Here is a 17,273-nt window from a genome sequence, read left to right on the forward strand (position 1 = left end):
TATTTTCATTTCTTCTACACTTTTCTATATTCTTCAACACATTAAGGAAAAACTAGTAAAATTTCTCCCGCAGCCTAATCGAGCATTTAGGCATTGACACTATCTAACGGTATGTTTGGTAACATTTAGTAGGCCAGATGGTTAACATCCTGTCCTCATTTCCTTTAGTCTTCACCCTGTCTTTATGTATATCCTCTCTTATTCACTCAATGTACTGCTTTCTGTCTGTTAGTTTTCTGTCTTCCCTTCCATATTTTTTCCTTTTTTCATCCATGTGTTCCACTCCATCGTGTCTATTTCTCCTTCTTTCCATCTTTACTTTGTTCACTTTTTTTTACCTCTCTATCATTTTTCCCTAACTCTTTTCTTTGGCCCCTCTCTCTCTTTCTCTCCCTCTTTTTCCCTCTCTCTCTCTCAACTCCTCTCTTGTTTTTTAGCTCAAATATATGAAGCCAAGTATTTCACTCCCTCTCTCTATCTATCGCCCTTTCTCTCTATATACCTCTCTCTGTATGTATGTATGTATGTATGTATGTATCTATCTATCCCTCTTCTCCTCTTTCGAACATTTCTCTCAATCTCTGTGCATCACTCTATTTTCTCTCCTAGCTATTTTCAGTATTTTATTCTATCTGTATGCCATATCAAGTCTGTCCATCTTTCTTGAACTGGTCTTTTCTCTAACTCAAATGTAAAAAGCCTAGCATTTCACTCCCTCTTTCTATCCCTCTTTCTATCTCACTCGTCACCCAAGCAACCACCATGAATCCCCTAGCAACGCCCTAGCAACCAGCTGAGCAACCACTTAAATTACCATAGCAACTACCTCAACTAACCTAGCAACTCCCTAGGAACTACTACCATCATGACAACTTAGCATAACACCATAACATAACAAAAATCAACACCCTAGCAACCACCTTGACTACCAATGCAGAACCCTTATAACTACCATAATAACCACAACTATTCTAACGACACCCTTGCAATGACCAAAGCAACCACCTTAAGTACTATACATAGACCCTAGAAACCACCCTGATTACCACAGTAAAAACCCAAGCAACCTTACCTGAACTGCTATAAGGCTGAGGAACCAATGACACCCTAGCAACCACCTAAATCACCATAGCAACACCTTAGCAACTGCAATAACCACCCTAGCAACACCCTAGCAACCCCCATAGCAACAAGTTCAACAAATTCACTCACTTTTGGCCACAGGATTCATAACACCCTTACAAGATGCTGAGGAGACTGAGCAGTTGTATTCTCAAGAAGAGGAAACAATCCTTGGGATCACCCAGGCAACATTGACCTTTACATCCTGTCATTGTGTAGCTATGACAACTGGTTGTCATGACAACTCATTTATGCTGTCTTGACGACATGCCTGTTGCCAGCCTACTGATATGACAACTGTGCAGATTGATATAAAATAGGAATAGTTTACTGATTGCCAAAACTAGACTGCGGAAATTTGGCATGGACTGCACTATACTGACCAATTTTTACCGCTGCACCATTGAGAGCATACTGACTGGTGGCATTACAACATGGTTTGGCAACAGCACTGCCCAGGACAGGAAGACACTACAAAGAGTGGTCAAATCTGCACAGCGTATTACAAGGACTGCATTACCATCCATTCAGGACCTTTACAGCCAGCGCTGCAGGAGAAAGGCCAAGCGGATCATTTCTGACCCTAGTCATCCCTGCCACAGTCTTTTCTAACTCCTGCCTTCTGGAAGGCAATACAACAGCATAAGGTCCCGTACCAGCAGATACAGGGATAGTTTTTACCCACATGCCATTAGGATGCTGAACTGTCCTTGAAATATATTTTTGCACTACAATCTTTTTTTCTCTCTCTTTTTTCTACCCTTTTTCTCCATTCTCCAGTATTTAATTTATTTATTCTCTAAGTTGAACGGACATTGAGCACAAAGAATTACATTACTGATAAATGCTGTTTATGAGTATATGATAATAAACTTGAACTTGAAACTAATTAATAATGTTTAGACAAGAAAATTGGCATAACAGCTGTATTTAAATGGAGCCCCCAGACACGTTTTCAACAACCAAGGTATTTGGTCAATGACAATTTCGGCACACAGTTCTGTTCAGTCAACTTTGTTTTCAAATTCATTTATAAGCTAGCACCACAAACTAAAGCCCCATGTAAATGGGACACAAATAGCTCAATTATATTACACACACAAAAATACTAATCTTTTTTTTCATAAAAATCTACCAACAGGAGACTTAAGCAGGGAGGGACATTTTGTCTCACTTTAACAACACTTTTAAGCCATAAATAGCCAACGTACAGTGCCCTCCACAATTATTGGCACCCCTAGTAAATATGAGAAAAACAGGCTATAAAAAAATATGTCTTTGCTGTTTATCCTCTTGGTCTTTCACTCAAAATATTCACAAAAATCTTACCTTTTCATTGAAGTAAAACTATTGAAAGAAAAAAAAACTGTTGACATTAAATAAATATTTTTCCCCAAAACATGTGTGCCACAATTATTGGCACCCCTATACAAATCTTATAATTAAAATCTAACTGAAGTATATTTCCAGTCATGTTTTACATTTTTTAAGTTCACCTGCTTGATAAGGAACTCCTAAGAGGTCAACCATGACTTCCTGTTCCACTGGCGTACAAATATGAGGTGACACAGGCCAAATTCCATTAGTCATTCATCACTATGGGAAAGATCCAAGAACACAGTGACGATGTGCGACGGAAAGTTGTGGAGCTGCACAAATCAAGAATTGGACACAAGAAAATCTCTAAAGAGTTGAAAATACCCATTTCCACTATCATGGAAATAATTAAGAAGTTTAAAGCAACAGGAGATGTTAAGAATCAGCCTGGACGAGGACGTGTGTGTACATTGACCCCACGCACCGTGAGGAGGATGGTTCGACTGGAAAAAGAATCTCCAAGGATCACAGATGGAGAATTGTAGAGGTGAGTTGAGTCTTTGGGTCAGAAAGTCTTCAAAACTACCATCAGACGCCACCTACATCACCACAAGTTCTTTTGGAGGGTTGCCAGAAAAAAGCCTCTGCTGTCAATCAACTACAAACTAAAGCGCCTACAGTTTGCCAAATGTAAGTCAGACTTTCGATGGGGCCGAGTTATATGGTCAGATGAGACCAAAATAAAGCTTTTTGGCAACAAACATCAAAGGTGGGTTTGGCGTAGACAGAAAGATAGCCATACAGAAAAGCACCTCATACCCACTGTGAAGTATGGTGGCAGATCTTTGATGTTGTGGGGCTGTTTTTCTTCCAAAGGCCCTGGACATCTTGTTAGGATACATGGTATCATGGACTCCATCAAATACCAGCAGATATTAAATGAAAACCTAACAGCCCCTTCCAGTAAGCTTAAAATGGGCTTTGGTTGGACCTTCCAGCAGGTCAATGATTCGAAGCACACCTCAAAATCAACACAAAAATGGTTCACCGACCGCAGAATAAAGGTTTTGCCATGGCCATCACAGTCCCCTGACCTAAACCCCATAGAAAATCTGTGGGATGAGCTGAAGCCGAGTCTACAAACGTTGACCTCAGAATCGGAAGGATCTGGAGAGATACTGCATGTAGGAATGGTCTCAGATCCCGTGCCATGTGTTCACCAACCTCATCACGCATTATAGGAGAAGACTCAGAGCTGTTATCTTGGCAAAGGGAGGCTGCACAAAACATTAAATTAAGGGGTGCCAATAATTGTGGCACACATGTTTTGGGGGAAAATATTTATTTAATGTCAACAGTTTTTTTTTCTTTCAATAGTTTTACTTTAATGAAAAGGTAAGATTTTTGTGAATATTTTGAGTGAAAGACCAAGAGGATAAACAGCAAACACATATTTTTTTATAGCCTGTTTTGCTAATATTCACTAGGGGTGCCAATAATTGTGGAGGGCACTGTATCTCTAAAACTCTTAAGTCTAATGGTTTTGAAATCAAACTGTTACTTAGGCCTACCTCGTTTCCTTTTGACATTGTGAGGTTGGGAAGACCAGAGTGCGCAAATATGAAATAAAACCTTTAAAATACGAAGCCGGTAGCACTGATGAACTGTAATATTGTGTTGCTCAGTCAATTTTAAGTTCTGTGTGAGAAGACTTGCAACATAACCGTGGCATCACTGTGGCTAATGATCTAACAATAACGTCTCATATGCGTCACAATGCCCTGATCTGATGAGGCAGGAACATTAGCATTACATGATTTCCAATTTAATAATGAAATAGGCCTAAATTACATGAGATTCGGTAAATAAGTGGGCTAAGGGATAACTATCGGAAAATAAATTCCAACAGGATGAACCTTGCTATAAGAATGTGTATAACTTGTACTGTACTGTCATATTTCGTTTTAAACGCATTGACACGCGTATGAGAACCGTTTAGACTAAATGTTTCACAGTTCTAAAATCGATCTCCACTAATCTTCGCTTTTTTCCCCTTGTGTCTCGTCCGTGTTTCCATTTGCGTTCTCCAAACCCTCTCTGTGTCAGAAAGGAAATACCCTAAATTTAAAAATGGTGTCTAACTAGTTTGCACCTGAAATATTTAGCCTATATTTAGCTTTTAAAAATGTCCACTGGGCGCCACTAGAGTTGCACTACTTACGGATCAGGCACTACTCACGGATCAGGCACGACTGACAGGCTATCAGGCGACAGCCAGTGCCTTTCTAAAACCAGACAATCCCCACTCCCACAAACGTCAATCAATCAATCAATCAATAATCTATTGTTGTCTTATGAAGTCCTGCTACTTTTTAATGTTCAGTGTTTTACTGCTTTTTCTGCTAATATCAGTTTCACTGATTTATTGTAAATTACTCTTTAATTAAGAAATACGACCATGTGGCCAGACACACAGATGACAGGTAGAGTTCAGGTGCTGCTGTAAATTACTCTTAGGTTAAGAAATACATCCAGAAAAACAACTGACAGTTAAAGTGCTGCACAGACATGAAAAAACAGTTGCACATGCTTGCAAAGTCAGCATCGATGCAGACTTGCTTGGAGGGTTTTATAACCCACTTCCACTAACAAATTGGTACTTAATATGGCGGACCTTCCACGTGAACGTGCAAACGGAGTGTAAGTAAGTTGGGAGAGGACGTGGGGGCTGGTTTTAGAAAGGCTCAGGCCTTGCAGTTGGATAGTCCGTCCTATCATCTTTTCCTTACCACTTTTTCTAGACCTTGATGGAAAACGGCATGAGGTCAAGGAACGATGTGAAGTAAGGATCATTCATAAGGATTAAAGAAAAGACAACCACAGTGCTAAGAGAATCCCACTACACTTACACTAGGCTGCTAATTATTTTAAGGCCGATGTTATTGACGTGGGTCACATTGATTGGTTGTTTATTGGGTTGTTGTTGCTGTCGCAAGGAATTGTGGGGTGGTGTTACCCCCTTTCCTTTCATAAAGGATGCTCCAGTGTACCTTATGCTGAAGGAGATATTAAAGGAAGCATTGAAAATCATTTCCTAAGCATTTAGAGAATTTTAACCCAGTACCAAAAGAAGACTGCTGAATGGGAGGTACATCCAGGAAAATTCTGAATTCTTCCCCTCTGAAATGGTTTTCATCTGTTTAGTGAAGTGTGGGAAAGAGGATCAACCATTGTCACCATTTCAAAACTGATTGTGATTCCAAGCAACACAGACTATACATTGGACAAAGATTGACTTTGTATACAACACTGATATTTTATTTGATATATCATTATTTGATGTGGTAATATCAAATCATCATATGAATGTCTGTAGATACAACTGTCTGGGAATGGGTATAAGAAATCCAGTTACAGATTTATTTAGGATTAAAGACAGCTAATCTGTCATTTTAGGAGAAACTATTACATTCTGGAGGTAGACAGAGGGGCCGTAGAGATAGATGATGCACAAGAAACATATGAAGCCATAATAATTGCATTGATGCTGTGTTCCCCCATTTGTGTTCACCTCTTGCTGAAATCTAAGGATGATGCTTTCATTTGCCTTTGGGATGTAACAGCCAACTCCTGGAAAATTTGAGAAAGAAACATGTCATAATTAGTTGTCATTGACTGTGAACTTTTTTGACTTGCATTCACTGGAATCACAGTGAATGTTTAATTAATGTTTTAACACCATTGTCAGATAAAAATGAATCTAATCACATGGACCTCGAAGACAACACTAGATGAACATAGTAGATGAACGAAGTTTTTCTGAAATGTGTTCATACGGACTTCGAAAACCAACGTAAGAAAAAGATCTCCGCCTGATTCATGAACGCCTTTAAATGTGTTCTTACGCAGTCAAAGTGTTCTCAGCTGTGCTCCCCCGAATGAGGATTCTTAAATTGAACGCGCGTTCTTGCGCACATAATTTGCATACAAACACGCCCTACCAGCTCCTTATAAGGGCACACAACCGTAGTGACGTGTGCAGTCAGAATCGTCCGAATTTACACGAAAGCAACTCGAGTGCGAGTCATGTCAAAGCGGAAAGCGAGCACCGGTCGAGTAAACGCAGATATAACTTCACCGGTGTAGAGGTGGAGGTACTGTTGCAGGATGTAGATGTGTCCATTCTATTCCACTATGGCTATATCAACGTGATTGAGTTTAGTGCTTATTTATTTATTCACTTACATTTGCAGTGTTCGTGTCGTGCTTTCATTTATTTTAGGACATCACGATGCCTCGTAGAATCATGACTATAAATGTGAAACGTAATTGTTAATGATACAAATATTCTCGTATTTATTATTATTATAATTATTTAAACCCGAGGATGTCTGTGGAGTTGATGTGAACGCAATGACCAACGATTTCTCACAAATTCAGCCCTTAACCCTTCTAACACGGAGCGGCTCCGTGGGGCATCCGGTATTTTTTGGAGGAATTGCATTTAAGAAAACTCGATTTACGACTTCTATTTCACGTTCTAAACTTCTTCTGAAGATCAGAACGAATCCCAGATGAGAAAACTTTCATGAATGCAAAAAACAACGTAAGTGAAGTTCAGAAGAAATTCCTTCTGAAATTCTTCTTAACTGCATTCGAGAATGAGGCCCAATGTTTTCACTTAATACCGAACAATGTACATTTATTTATTTATTTTAAGCCTGCAGAATGTTGCTTTAATGAAATGGGAAGTTTGGTATGGGTACATTTCAACATGCAAACAGATTGAGATGTTCTGCACAGGGGGATGTCTGTACTCACCCACAGGTGTAGGGGTCATGGTTCCATTTCTGTAAGACAGAATCTCCCAGAAGGACTCAGAATTTCCAGCCACACCATTCACACTCTCAACGAAAAAACCAAAGTCAGGATCCTCTGACCCAGTGAAGCTATGGACAAAGACATTTTGGAAGACATTTGCACTTCTGCTGAGATGATATTTAACCAAAAGATGTAACCAAAAGCATAAAGTGACATTATCATATTAATAGACAGAACAATACAACTACAACAATGAACCTTAGCTTTCAGACACACAATCTTACAGTACTGATTCCATTTTTGGTATTAATCACATCCTGTTCAGTCTAGTCTTGTCCTTTCCCATTCTAAACTCTATACATCATATACTAACATTATTATTTACCTGAAATCCTGGTTAGTTTGCTTTAGTCTTGTCATAGCACCCAGAAGCGAACCAAATGGCCTAGCTATGGCATTGTAAATCTGTGGCAGGTTGATATCGTCTATGACCGTGAAGGTTATTGGTACCTCCTGCACCAAGTCTTTGAAAAAAGTCAGGAAAAATCAACATAAAAAATCAGAGAAATATTTTGTTATGTAAGGTTAAGTACTTAGAAGGTTGTCAAAATAACGGCTTAATGTCGATTAATTAATTATAGAAAAAAGAACGCGTCAAAAACTATTATTTGCACTCTATAATGCCCCTTTAGCTTATATGTCACTTTAGTCTGGCCAGTCTGCATTTCGGTAGTAGTTAATATTTCTCCCATTGCCCGCATTTGATGACCGCTATCATCAATGTTTTGGGCTGTATTGGTAGTTGGATGTTAGGTCTTCAGCCTCTTCTTGGAATTATTTGTATAGGCCTACATCACCTAGTTCTTGAGGTCGAGATGGACAATTCCAGAACTTCAAAAATGCTTGCGCAAAAACCTCCTGAAATCCTGAAGGTAATATGTAAAATATTTTCTCCATAACTGTACGAAAAAATTGTTATTCAACTATTCTATATTTATAAAGCATTGCATTTGACCGCAGCAAAGCAAAGTGACAGGGTGCGGTTTTTGGTGACATTCGCAGGCAAACTATGAGATGGATTAATCAAGAATCAAAGAAAATGTTAATTGATAATGTTGTTTACTTTGCACGTTAATGGCAAATCTGACAGATTTTTAAATGCCTCTCTTGGCAAATTGATGAATTAAATTAATTTAGAATAACTAATCGCAAATCATGTAATGTGTATGTATGTATAAATGTATGTTTATAATCATATTCCATGTTAATATTGTGTTGCACTTACAAGGAAAGGCATAAAAGGAATTATGTAATCAAATAATGTTTAACCTTTCACAAAATAAAAACGTCTTCAATAATACACTTTTAATATAAATTCATGAACTGACACAACTCTATGTCACCAAACAACTGAAAATAATACAAGATCATTTTGTCTGTGGTATTTCTACATAAACACATCAGTAGGTCTACCCACAAGCATTCACTCACCAGCTGTAATCTGCAGTCCCAGCAGCTGCACCAGAGCTGTGAAGCAGAGAACGGTGAAGAGTCTCAGAGCCATTCTGCTTGTAAATAGGAGCTCACTGGTGCTGGTCTGTCTCTTGCAACTGTACTACCCAGCGCTTATCATACCAGGAGATTCCAGGTATCTAGGGTGTGTTCTTGTGACACTCTGCCTTATATATCCGTTTGTAGGGGAAGTGTTAACAGCAACTTTTATAAAGCCCAGAAACAGGCCCAGTCACTTTGTTTGATGCTTCCATGTTCCTCATTCCTCGAGCCTGTGCCCTGACTCATTCCAACATTCCAAGAAACATTGTTGAGACCATATCCAGTTCTACCCTTATCATTCTCAATTCAAAACATGTTTTATTCTTATGGGACATCTTTGAAGTTTGATTCAAAGATCTCAACCTCTATGATTTTGTCTGAAAATTGGTTCTAAAGGATATCTCCTACAAATCCCAGTGTCATTAGTCTATGAGGGATTGTGATGAAATCTAAAGATCCGCTCCACCGCTTGTCTTTACAGACTTGCCCTGTGAGGCAGGCCTTCTCAGAGGCCAGGATAAGGTCTCAGGAGGACATCTCCAGCTGGTGGTGGCCAGTGCTGTAACTGAGTAGTATACAGTATGAGTATGCTTAAGAAGAGAGGGAAACAGATACACTGGGTGTAAAAATATAAGAGACCCTGGCATGGCTTTGAAGGGAGCAGATGAGCAAACATGTATTCATTATGAGCACCGCAAATTTGTTTTTGCTATCAAAGTTTGCTCAGTAAATAATCCTATCATCAAAAAAAGTGCATCTGTCTGTATTGTGCAGGTGAGCTATAGTTATTTAATGTTGTCCATCAGTCTCCATTGCGGGAGAAATGTTTCCTTTTTCACTTTTGTTCTTTGTGTGCCCCATTGATGATTCAGAAGGTAGCTTCTTCTTATTCAAGAAATTATGTAAAGCTGCACATGGTTTTAGAAAACCTTTCAATGGTTAGAAATATATCATGGTATCATTATTTAATTGAAATGAGAACATTAAGTAGTGAAACCCAACGAATACTCTGCGTTTACAGACACACCCGCCTTAATCCTGTCCCTAAAAGAGATTAAGTGTTGTGCTTGCATATGGACAAAGAAATAAATGACTGCTACCCTGAAACATTTTTTTCGTTCAACCTTTGAATGAGGGAGAATGAGGAAGTTTAAAAAAAGGGAATCAAAAGTGTTCATAAAATGTGTTGGGGTGTGAACATTTACACTGGTGTCACAAAGGCACCTTTTGTTTAGCAATGACAGACAGGAACATTCTATTTCATAATGATACAGTCAGTCACTGGAATTATGTCATACTTCTTGTTCACCACGTTGTTAACTTCAGAGTGATGTGTTCATAAGCTTTTGGGGTATAGCAACCAACTCCTGCAAAAAAGAGAAAATGCATGACATTCTATTTACAGCAATAATATGGCATTCCCATTGATAAAATAGATTGTCCATTTGTATACAACAGACAGTTCAATAAAATATCCAATTTATCTTTGGCTCATCTGAGTTCACATACATATGCATGCCGTTTCTGAATACTGTAGGCTACACATTTGTGAAAAATATATCCAATTACCTTCTTCAGAAAATATATGTCCTTCAGTGGACTAAATACAAATGATTAATGGCTAATGGATGTTGTTGTTGTTGTTGTTGACCAATCATCCATCCTGTAGGTGAAACCGGGGTTGTTATATCAGTTTAATTAAATCAGTCTCATTAAATGTAATAATCATTCATTTTAGTATTTAATATTTTATAATTAAATTACTAAAATAACGGGAAACTCTAGCTGTACCACTATGCTATAGTCTTGGCATGGTATCACAATCAGGGGTGTAACTATAGGGGGTGCAGCAGGTGCGGTCACACCTGGGCCCATATTTACAAGTAAATGATTGCGACATTTCTAACATACAACTCAGAACGAAGAGAACACAGTCAGTAGAAGCCTAATCTATTAAAGAGTAGCCTAATCTATTAAGAAGGTCATGGATCGGTGGCTTAAGACAGGGACAATGAAAAGAAAATTAAATGAGAATGGCTCTGACACAGACAAGGAGAAGGGTCACTCCCGCCGCGGAGCTGCATTCAAACAGCATTTTTTTTCTTCCGCTGCGGAGACAGCAAGATGATAACTTTATTCTGTGTTGTGTGTCGTTGGATAATGACAACTCATAATTATGAAAAGTTGACTACTAGGATGGCTATATTAATGCCAGTCGGCTTGCCTACGGTTGGTAGTGAATTACTGGGGTCGCGTGGTCGGTATGCGCATCGTTGTGTTTATTGGTGTTTAGTGATACATTGGCGTGTCTGAGTGTGTGATAGGAGTATGAGGCTGTGAGCGAACTATAGTTTGTAACTTAAACAAGTCGCGCATGGAGCAGGGTTCCATATGCTTTGCCTAGCGCATTGTCATATCTATAACTAGCCTACCGATAAAAAAAAGGAGTGCCCACCCGCGGAAATCACGTGCCGCTAACAATTGCCTGGTGCCAGTTCTGGGTAGGAGGCCTGTTGTTCCGGGGATATACTATTTAGTTAGATGGTCCGCAAGTTTTTTTTTATTGGCTAAGTGGTCCTTGGCCTGAAAAAGTTTGAGAAACACTGGTCTAGATGGGCGTCCACTTCTAGGCAGAGTTTCGGTCATGTTGAATGCCCTCCATTTGTAAATGATTTGTCTTACAGTGGATGGATGGAGCTGGAATCTTATGGAGATGGTCTTATATCTTTCCCCAGACTGAACCTTACTTAAATTCACAGCTCGTGTCCTGTAATCTTCTCAAAGCCCCCAGGAGCAAACCGCCGGCCAGGGCTGAGGTGTGGTAAACCTGTGGAGCCTCGTTTGAGACATCACTGACCACAGAGAGCCTAATTAGTGTCTCCTTCAAGGGGTCTTGGCAAGAAAGGGGGAAAGTCAACCCAATTAGCATAGAGGATGAGGGGGGAGAATAGATCACATGTTACAAAGTCGAAGCTCCTGAGTGCCAAATAAAAGGTAGAATAACAACTGCACGCCACTGCACTTCATACACAAGGGAGGAATTCAAATTGCTTGTTTTGACATCATAATAGGGTCATTAAACTGGCTTGCACCTGTGCTTCACTGACACCTGCGCCAAGGTGCCAAGGTTCCAAGGCTCCTCTTCTCTCTGTCCCTCTCCATTCAACTGTATAACTAGGAATATTAAGGCCCCGTGCACACGGAGTCTAGGTTGCCTGAACCCGGATTCATTTTTCACACGGATCCACTTTTTAATCTCGTGCACACGGAGCCGGGTCAAGAGAAATTTGCGTGCACATGAACGCAGCGGATCGGATTGAATCCGCTGTAGTACATCCCCCACGCCTGTTGGTGGCGCTTTAACGGTGCTACAGACAACTGAAGAAAACGGAGAAGAAGACAGGAGCATGCTAATAAAGTGACATATGACAAAGTAGTCGAGATCCAACTAGCAACGATTAGCCTAGCCGCATAGCCTACATTTAATCTGCACAGTAACACATTATGGTGGTTAATAAAATCAGTGGTCAGAGCAGACTGTAGGTTAAGTGAAAAATAATATTTTTTTTATTGATAATAAAGAGTTTAGAACAGTGCAACAAAGCAATGTGCAACATGACATGTCTGAGTTGTTTAAATGCCTGTGCTTTATGGAGATGCTGAGCTTGAGCACAAGAGACCACAATGCAAGTGGTGTGGATCCTGGATGTTCCATGGTTTACAATTGCTTCCATGGTTTTATTACTAACAACAAATGTAGGCTATTGTTGAGGGCTTTCCTTCACGTACTGTAGGCTACCTCTGAAGTAACGTTAACGCTAGCTAGTAGCTATCGCTATGGTTGTTTGACAGGACTAAAGCTAACGTAACATTCATCTTTATTACAGACCATTTTGAAACCTGTCTATAATAAAAATCTTTTCACGTCAGATTTGCTCATATAGGCTATTGCTGACACTTTTAAAAACTGGTTTTGTAAAATGGTCTGATGCAAATAGATTAAACAGTGATAGATTAAAGTGTGGCTTGTTAATGTCATCCCTTTCCTAACGACATCGGTTTAGATACTAGATAGATAGATAAACTTGTATTAATCCCGTTAGGGAAATGTCTAATAGCAGCAAGGTAATAGGAAGATTTTTTTTTTTTATAAGCTGGAGAGCTGCTACGACAGGCTGCCACACTCCCTGCGCCATGGCAACCCATTCAGTTATCAAATAATGCCGGTCGTGTCCGTTGTTCTGGCTGGTCTCAAAAATTACGTCCAACTGGTTAAGTAAGACCACGAAAAACTATCCACATGTAGGTAGAGCAGCACACTATCCCAATACAAACAACTAAGCACAGTAGAATAATGTAAGTCACGAAAAAGGAGCCACGTCATACATTTAGTTTATGTTGTTGCTGTTATGAAGTGAAGCAGTGGGGTTAATACGGGTTCAGCCTGAGGTTGCGAGGCGATCAGGTGGGGCAATGACATCATCAGATTAAAAAGGGTTGCGGATGGGCGTGCACACGAACACCAACCCACGGACAGATTCGAGTTTACTCACTTTGGACCCCCGATTCGAAGGAGTGCGGATACAGTGGGTTTGTGTGCACGATAGGGCTATCCGGAGACATTTCTCTCCGGGTTCAGGCAAACTAGACTTCTACTTTTTTTTCTCTCCATCTTTCTCTTTATCTCTCTCAGTCTACTTTCTCTCACACTCCATCTCTCCATCTCTCTCACTCCATCCAGCATTGTTTTAAAAATGAACTCCTCCACCAGCTCTTTGGACCTCATCCCCACATCACTATTGAAAGCGTGTCTATCAGCCATCATCCCCACTGCAACCTACATAATAAACAGGTCCCTGTCTTCTGGTGAAGTACCCCCCTCCCTTAAACTGGCAGTCATCCTGAGGACCTCTCCAACTACCGTCCCATCTCAAACCTGCCCTTCTTAGCAAAGGTCTTGGAAAAGGTCGTCACCCTCCAGCTTCATGACCATCTCCACTCCCACCACCTTTATGAATCATTCCAGTCTGGATTCAGACCATCCCATAGCACTGAAACTGCTCTGGTGAGGGTTCTAAATGACCTCCTAAGGTCGTCAGACTCTGGCTCCCCCAGTTTACTTATATTGCTGGATTTAAGTGCTGCTTTTGACACGGTGGACTATAGCATCCTGTATCGGCGCCTCCAGGATGTGGGAATTACAGGCACTGCCCTCGACTTCTTTCATTCTTACCTCACAGGACGCCAGAAATATGTTGCCCTCGGCAATCTCACCTCCAGCGTTAGATGTGTTACCTCTGGTGTCCCCCAGGGGTCAGTCCTGGGGCCCCTGCTCTTTTTAATTTACATGCTGCCCCTGGGAAATATACTACGGAGCCATAACATCGAATTCCACTCTTATGCTGATGATACGCAAATTTACCTCCGAACTGCAACTGACAAATACCTGGCTCTATCCCAGACTACTAAATGCCTGGATGACATCCAGCACTGGATGAGCAACAACTCCCTTCAGCTCAATGGCAGCAAGTCAGAGGCCATTCTTATTGGCACCCCTCATCAAACTAAAAAGGCCGGCATCACCCACATCACCATAAATGGTCACCCCACCCCTCTCTCCTCACTCGTCACAAACCTGGGTGTCAAGCTGGACTCATTATTGTCCTTTGATGCACACATTAAATCCATCTGCCAAACTTCATTCTACCACCTGAGAAACATCTCAAGGCTGAGACCCTCTCTACCGAAACATACTGCAGAAAATCTGGTGCACGCATTCATCAGCTCCCGTCTTGACTACTGCAACTCTCTGCTGGCAGGTCTACCAGCCAAAACCATTCAGAGGCTGCAGTATGTTCAGAACAGTGCTGCCCGGGTTCTCACTCGGACAAGGACATCGGAACACATCACCCCAGTCCTCTACTCCCTCCACTGGCTTCCAATCAACCAAAGAATAATTTTCAAAGTCCTTCTCCTAGTTCACAAGGCCATAAACACTACCGGCCCAACCTACCTCCAGGACCTCTTCACCCCTCATTTCACATCAAGGACACAACTCAAACCTCCTTGCAGTTCCCCGGACAAAATTGACTAAAATGGGAGATCGTGCCTTCTCCTCACTGGGGCCACGACTCTGGAACAAGCTCCCGGAGAACATTAGGGCCTTAGATTCCCTCACTGCTTTTAAATCTCACCTCAAAACCCATTTATTTATCTCTGCCTTCACCTAAAGTCATGGTCTTTGTTTTAGTTTCTTTTCTGTGTTGTTTTTAGAATGCATTGTTTTAATTGCTCTGTCCAAAATTACTCTGTTTTTAATACATATTATTCAATCTCATTATAATCTTTAAATTAATTTATTATCTTTTTTGGTATATTATATTATCCTATTTTCTGCACTTCATCAGCACTTCTATTACTTTGTATTATTGTTGTTGTGACTGTGTTAAGCACCTTGAGATTTCTTTGTATTTTAAAGTGTGCTATACAAATAAAATCCATTATTATTATTTATTATTATTATCTCTCTGCTTCACTCCATTTTTCTCTCCTTCTTTCAATATTTTCCCTTTTCACTCTCTCTCTCTTTACCCATAGCCACTCTTGTTCACTTTCCTTTCTTCTTTCCTTCTTCCACTCTTCTTTCCTTTCTTCTTTCCTTCTTCCACTCTCCTTTCCTTCTTTCACTCTTCTTTCCTTCTTCTACTCTTCTTTCCTAGTTTGACTTTTCTTTCCTTTCTTCTTTCCTTCTTTCACTCTTCTTTCTTTTCTTCTTCCTTTCTTAACTTTTTCCTTTCCTTTCTTAACTTTTGCAACTTTTGCAGAAAAGTTCGAATAACAATACAGGGCATTTCATGCACTGTAATAATAAGTATAAGAAACGAAGGAATAGCAATACAGGGCATTTCATGCACTGTAATTAGAAGAAGTATAAGAAACGAACGAATAACAATACAGGGCATTTCATGCACTGTAATAAGAAGCCATGTAGGAATAACAATACAGGGCATTTCATGCACTGTAATAGGAAGCCTAGGAATAACAATACAGGGCATTTCGTGCACTGTAATTATACCTTGTTACACTTCTTCACAGTTTACCACCTACATATATGCAAAGTATGTCAAAATATTGTGTTTTATTGTGTACTGATACTCAACACAAAAGGAAAAGCATAATCACATTATTCCAAAACGAATGCTGAATAAACAAACACATAAACAGTACTTTGTTTTGCAGGGCATGCTGGGAGCTGTCTCACCTACACACCCACAGAGGTTCCCACAGAACATGGTCAGAAGGCCAAAGCAAATTATTATTTTATCTGTGTTTCACTGATGTTTGATGCCTTCGTCTAGCGTATCTGTCACCGTTACTGTCTTTGTCATGTCCAAGTATAAGACCTGCCTCCTGTCTCCTGTTCTGCATGTGCTCTTTGGCATTTCCTAGGGTTGTACAGTGAATGGGATGTGAGAGCATGGGCACCTTCTTTTAAATGTCCTCATTCTCCTTCATTAATGAGAAAAAGGTTGAACAAAATAAGGTTTTTTAAAACCATGTGCGGTTTCATTCCTAAAAAAAAACAAAAGTGAAAAAGGAAACATTTCTCTACTGCACTGGAGACTAATGTCTGTTGACACCACCAGCTGGAGTTGTCCTCCTGACTCCTGCCCTCTGAGAAGGCCTGCCTCATAAGGCAAGTCTATAAAGACAAGCGGTGGAGCGGATCTTTAGATTTCATCACAATCCCTCATAGACTAATGACACTGGGATTTGTAGGAGATATCCTTTAGAACCAATTTTCAGACAAAATCATAGAGGTTGAGATCTTTGAATCAAACTTCAAAGATGTCCCATAAGAATAATTATTTTTTTTGAATTGAGAATGATAAGGGTAGAACTGGATATGGTCTCAACAATGTTTCTTGGAATGTTGGAATGAGTCAGGGCACAGGCTCGAGGAATGAGGAACAAGGAAGCATCCAACAAAGTGACTGGGCCTGTTTCTGGTCTTTATAAAAGTTGCTGTTAACACTTCCCCTACAAACGAATATATAAGGCAGAGTGTCACAAGAACGCCCTAGATACCTGGAATCTCCTGGTATGATAAGCGCTGGGTAGTACAGTTGCAAGTGACAGACCAGCACCAGTGAGCTCCTATTTACAAGCAGAATGGCTCTGAGACTCTTCACCGTTCTCTGCTTCACAGCTCTGGTGCAGCTGCTGGGACTGCAGATTACAGCTGGTGAGTGAATGCTTGTGGGTAGACCTACTGATGTGTTTATGTAGAAATACCACAGACAAAATGATCGTATTATTTTCAGTTGTTTGGTGTCATAGAGTTGTGTCAGTTCATGAATTTATATTAAAATTGTATTATTAAAAAAAAAATTATTTTGTGAAAGGTGAAAACATTATTTCATTACATACTTCCTTTTATGCCTTTCCTTGTAAGTGCA

The sequence above is a fragment of the Clupea harengus genome, chromosome 8 (genome assembly GCF_900700415.2).
Source record: "Clupea harengus chromosome 8, Ch_v2.0.2, whole genome shotgun sequence".
NCBI lineage: Eukaryota > Metazoa > Chordata > Actinopteri > Clupeiformes > Clupeidae > Clupea > Clupea harengus.